Here is a 6745-nt window from a genome sequence, read left to right on the forward strand (position 1 = left end):
AAGATATTTTATAATAGTATACTCATTTGTTCTTTTTTCAAAATTCAAGTGTTCCATTTGACGTTTTCATTTTCACGGCGAGGAAGAAAAAATGTGTATCGGCGCGTAGTTGGTTTAGTTCCGTTGTCAGAATTATTGAGTGTTAGTTCCCCGTCGTCCCCGCGCCCGACGGCCGCATGAGCATGAAGGTTCACCGCGTCTCGTCCCGCACGTCTCCGACCCACTACAGCTACAAGCTTTGTGTAGGGATTTCTGTAAAAACGGCTGTTCTAGTAATGATCAGTATGGAAACGCGGCGAATTTTGTTAATTGAAGTTAGTGGGTTATTCCCACTAGTTACCACCAAGTTGTTACCAGTGGTAACTACTGGGAATTTTTTTCCCACGTTTTACCACTGGTAACTACTGGGAAAAATAATTCCCAGTAGTTATCACCAACTCGGTTTGGTGGTAACTACTGGGAATTTTTATTCCCAGTAGTTACCACCAAAATTTTGTTAAGAGTTAAATACTAATAAAAACAGTATAAATAGTATAGTATGAATATAGAGTGATTTTTAATTACCTAATACAATCACTTGAAAAATAATCTAAATGGATTATTAAATTTTTCCTTACATATATTATAGTTTTTGTACTAGTACTGGTTAAACTGTTTCAATAGGTTAGGTCACTTTTAAGGCAGTTTACTAAAACTCTAATCGACTATATTAAATCACTCTTTATTTAAACTATACTATTTGTATACTGTTTTTATTAGTATTTAACTCTAACAAAATTTTGGTGGTAACTACTGGGAATTATTTTTCCCAGTAGTTACCAGTGGTAAAAGGTGTGAAAAAAAATTCCCAGTAGTTACCACTGGTAACAACTTGGTGATAACTAGTGGGAATAACCCCGTAGGCCGCAGACGCTGACGACTCGCGGTCGGTTAGTTGTAGCATAATTCCTGTACTTGTGTCTATATATTCGGCGTCTCGCCCCGCGGCAGCCTATGCTGGTATGTTCATTATAACCTGTCCGGACCTATTGTATGTACACTATGTATCAGACACTTAGACCTCATTAAACAGCGTGCATTTGCTATCACAGTCGTTTTATTTCGCCACCGTCGACAGTCACCATTGACCGCGGGCCGGCATTATGGACATACCACCATGAGTCTCTGGTGACGCCTCACACCCCATGCTTGTGACCCATTGAGATCGTCGTGTCGCGACATAATACTATGTTTATATAATTTTTGCAAAAGTAGGTTACTGTAGATCAAAACCTCGTGGAGTCCATTTTATATCTTTTGTTTTTAGTCTACTACTTTTATATTTTAACTATTGAATGAATGTAATTTGATAGTAAATTTTAATATATTATGGACTTTGTTTTACACATAGACTGGATGAAATGAATTTTCACGTAAACTACGTTCTTGCGTTCGATTCTGGGCGCATTCGAAATATGTACGTTTCTTAGGCGAGATTTCTTTGAATCGGACTACTAGACTAGAAGGGTAATAGTATGTAAAAAAAAAACAATAGCGAACGCTAGTTTCCTGACAGAATGGCATTTAAAAATTATTTTATGTAGAGTTTTATTTATATTTATATGTGACCCCCGGAGTCCCTAAATAAATAGCTGTAGCCACTATATTATGTTCAAAACATGCCCAGTGAGGCCATTCTGCCACGAAACGGCAGCGAGTCATGCATTATCGAGTTTAATTTTCTAAATTCTCCGTTTCTTGTGCCACAGTACTCGTACCACAAAACAAATGTTTCACAACCGTGGAGCTTTAATAGTTTGTTTAAAAAAAATTATAATCAATTTAGGTAGTCTTGTAAATACCTAAAGATCAAGGCATTATGTAGGTTGTTATTATTTAAAAATAAGTTTCCAATATTTCCCGAAACTACTTATTTCCAACTATATAAAGGCATAGAGATAAAATACATAGAGTGCTCACTCCATACATCAGTTCAGACTATTAATTTCAGTGTCTACATCTAGCATCGAGTAGCGGAACTATCAGTACTGCTACTTGACAATAGATGTAGCACCGACCGGAAAGTCTTATCTCAACAGCATAAGACTTTCCGGTCGGTGGCGACATCTATTGTCAAGTAGCAGTACTGATAGTTCCGCTACTCGATGCTAGATGCTAATAGTCTTTTTGGTACTAAAACTGATGTATGGAGTGAGCACTCTATGTATTTTTTTCTCTATGATAAAGGCAAGGTAAGTATATAAATTTATAATGGTAACATTTTTATATGATGGATGCGTGAAATATTGAAATCGAGTGTTTGTACAGTTCGGCTCCGCTCGGGAGCGGCCCGGGCCGAGTGCACCGATGGCGGGGCTTTCGTGATTTCCATATTCTTGTATCTCCATCTCGGTCACTCCAGTGTTGCAAGAGCGGTAGAGATGGAGCTTCCCGAATATACCCCCAGGGCCGATTGACATCGGATCACTCGTTCAGCGTTTAGTGAGGCATTTCTTTTCACTTAGAATTTATTTATACAAATTATACTGAAATTTATTCCATTATTTTTTGACCCAAAGTCTAACGGACTGTTTGTCACAGCTTTGGCATGATTAATTTGTGATCCCGGCTTGAAAGATTAATGATTTATTATGTACCTACTTCTTCTGTATGCACTTCGATTGAAACGCGTGTGTTATAAGTTATACAAAGACTTTACCCACCAATGTCACCTGAAGCCACACGTTTCGTTGATCTAAGTATTAAGTATGTAAGTTCTAGGTAAAAAAAAAGTAATTATATTACCCAAAAATACAAAAAAAGTGTATGTATGATGCGGGGCTTCGTTTGAGTGAAATAAGCAAATTATAACCTAATTACTGTACGCATAAGGTTGATTTGACTGCTTAATTTTTGTGTTATTTCCCCCAAACGAAGACCAAATAAAATTTACAATAAGGCTTTCCTTGCAAACGGCATATAATTTATAAATACCTGTTACAATGATGACATTTTGTAAGAACCGAGTTTTGAATTATATCAAGGACTCGAGGAAACTGCAAATATATAGGTTAATGATAAGATAGAGAAACCTGGAGTCGTATTCACTCAGTAAATAATAATGTAAACAACCGGAGACATACCTTTATTCTTGCAACTGTATTATGCCCGTTAATAGGAATTAGATAATAAATAAAATTAATTATATAAAGGTTTTTCTTTCCAGCCCTTGCGATTTACCTAACAAAAACTGTGGTCATTGCTTTACAACACCTAGATAAAGCATATAAGACGACTTCTCGAGGTAAATACAGATGTAGTGCATAATCCTTTACCATCGTATTTACTACTATCGTAGTACTAATTCAGCGTAAGTTTTCAGTCGCGTCAATGTTAGATGCAATTGTGGCTCGCACTCAAATATTTTCTATAAGTGAAAGGAGCTAGGGCCTACGTTTGGTGACTGGTGGGGTCTTCATAAGGCCCAAGATACACTTGTAATTTTTACTTAAGTAAGTACACAGCTATACTACAGAATGAGAGATAAGTATCGTTATCTCATTTTAACAAATAGCGTTGTCCCTACTTACGTAAGTAAAACTTACAAGTGTAATCTAATTGTCGGTGTGGGATGGTGTGGGGTAGTCAATGAAAAGAAACATACAGATCCTTAAAAGAAAATCATTTTATTCTCATTAATACAGCTTTATATCGAAGCTCGTGTACTTGTCGGGCGTCTTTGGTACTGATACATTTTAATTCAACAAAATTGTTCAATACGATATTTAATACCTACGAGTACCGACTAATATAATATACTTAACACAGAGTAATTTAAATATAATCTTGTCCAAAAATAAACTTTAAAAGAAAGATGTTTCCAAATATCCCGAGAAACTGTTAGAATGTTTGACTTTCTTGGAATGAATTGTTTTAAAATACCTATTTATTAATTATACTGTCATGAATTAAGAGAACCTAAGTTAAACAGCTGATGATCGTCGTTTGTCCCTCTCTGTGGCATAACGACAGATAGGGACAAACGACGATCATCAACTAATTAAGTTAGCAGACGTTTATGAATAACGCCATAAATGTACCTACATACAAAATGTATGTCAACATTTTTCTTATTACCTAATTAAAGAAGTTAATAAGTATCAACAAATGTACTGCTTTCAGTAGAGCAAGAGCAACACATACTATAACTTTAACATATAGCATTCTTCTTTTTCTAACAGAATACAAATGAAAGAGATGAATGCTTTGTAACAGCACACAACAGTTTACCACAAGCAGTACATATCATAATAGCTTAGTACCTATAGTGCACCTGTGGGCAATTCGCAAATCATAATATCTAGGAAGTTATTCACGAGTGTCGTGGTAAGAAAATATACGCGTCGACTTGAGAACCTCCTCCGTTTTTTTCGTCGGTTAAAAAGTGCAAACATATGGTATCTTATACTATTAAAGCTACATATGAGCTCAATACTATTAACTTATCATGCTCAAATTATCATCCTAAGGCCCACCATACAAAAATAATTGCCAGTTGAATTAGAAATTAATAGTGAAGGAAATATGGTTTAAATTATTTTTCACCTCAGCAGCTCGAACAAGGGTACTTTGCTAGTTAAAAACAAACAAAATGAGACAAAATGAGCAAAATGCGATTTTGCTCACTGTTTTTAAGTAGCAAAGTACCCTTGTTCGAGCTGCTGAGGTGAAAACTTAATTGTTGGTATATCTTAAGAAAACATGAGTGAATAGGTAAGTGATGAAGAAGGAATGCATTTTTCGGGTTCTCTAATATGTTCTCACTGCTGAGGTGAAAAGTGTTGTGAACTACACGAGATCAAAGTTATTTACATCTCACTCATCACACATTACAAAGCACTCGAAGAAAAATCAAACTTTGATCTCTTGTTGTACAAATAACTATTTGTTTTGAAATCGAACGAAACAAAACAAATGCTAATCAGTTGCGAGAGAAAATATATTGTAATTAGTACTATTGGTAGGACCGTGGGTATTAAGAGGTTCAATAAATTAACTAGAAGTTTAGCATGTTACGGTTGAGCAGGATTTTTATTCGTTAAATTAGTAACGCAATAAATAAATATTATAGGATAATAGGACATTCTTACACAGATTGACGAAGTCCCTTACTAAGCTCAAGAAGGCTCAGGCTCTGTTGTGGGTACTCAGATACGCAATAACAGATATCTATCTGTAACGAAACCACTGAAGTATGATAAGAAACTGTTTATGGTGTAATACTTATGGTACTTAACAAGATTTTAAAACAATACTGCCGCACACACATCAGTGGGCAGTATTATGGTGCTGTGTTTCATAGAAACAAACGTAGTTTTGAAAGATTGTAGAATTTTTAGAGAGTAAATGCCCTAGTAATGAAAATAATTTGTACTACAGAAATAATCGACTACTTCGTGTCGGTGTAATAAAAAGAGCTATTTAATAGCGAAGATTAAACTTAAAACCTAAAATAAATAGACGCTGAAATATTTTATAGGTCGAATTGACGTTTCTTTCGCTTAGCCTAAGTAATGTCTTTACAAAACTGTCTTAACCCCCGTTTTCTTAATTTTGCTAAGTTTAAGTATAGGCGACATTAATCTGAAATTAACTTGCCATATTTTAACAATATTTTGCTGGTTCAGTCTTACAAAATGTATCTGTCGATAATTCTTTAATTTTCATGTTACTTTAAAAGCAACCGAGTAATATAAAAGTGAGTGTCATGCAAGCGTAAAAACTTTTTCACCACACCAGCTCTGAAAGGCTTACTTTGCACTTCAAAAACTGATAGCAAAGTTGCATTTTATTCACATGTGAGGCAAAGTAATCAAATGCAAATTTTGAGTTGTTTTCTTATGATATTGGATGATAAATATTTAATAACATTCATTTGGATTTGATTTTGTTTGATATTTTACAATAAATATTTGCTTCGGGTTGGTGTGGTGAAAAATTTTATGTTTCACTCACGGGCAAATATTGTTTAACCCTCGCTCTGCTTTGAAACCCTTGCAACGCTCAAGATTCCATTTTTCGAACCACTCGCTACGCTCGTGGTTCAATTTTGGAATCTTTCGCTTGCTCGGGTATCAATATTACGCACGAGCGGTTAAACAACAACTTTGCCCCCTTGTAAAACAAATAACTATTTCCAAGCACGAACATCTCGTCCAGTGTATTCGGGGCGAAAATTAAAACAATCACCAACAGAAACATTAGGGTCTGACCATCTCCACACGTTGCGGTGGCGCCGCACCAGCATATAACGGGACATGAGCTATCTGACAGCTGTCAAATATTATAAAAGTTATCCCATGAGAGTTCACATTTTCTTCAAGTTTTTGTCAATTGTGTGTTTCCTATACGAAATAAATAGGTAATAGAGGACGCCACTGTGCAAGCGATCCGAGCGATTGCGTCCAAGGTTTTAACAGTGTGCATTGAGACATACATAATTATAGTCTGGCAAACCAAATTTGTCAGTAAATAAGAGCAAAAAAACGATACTCATCCTTTCTTTTGGGTACAACCAGCAAATCGGTGGACCTTATACCTTATTACAAAAGGCATAAGGTCCACCGATGGACAGTAAAGAGTGTCGGCGATGGTACTAGCGTAAGACAATGACAGTATGATTTTCTCTGTCTGTGTTTGAAATGAGACAATCCCTGGCCTAACTATATGATTGCACGCATACCCCGCTGGTCGTCTATACCTACCC

This window comes from Cydia amplana, chromosome 14 (genome assembly GCF_948474715.1).
Source record: "Cydia amplana chromosome 14, ilCydAmpl1.1, whole genome shotgun sequence".
Classification (NCBI taxonomy): domain Eukaryota; kingdom Metazoa; phylum Arthropoda; class Insecta; order Lepidoptera; family Tortricidae; genus Cydia; species Cydia amplana.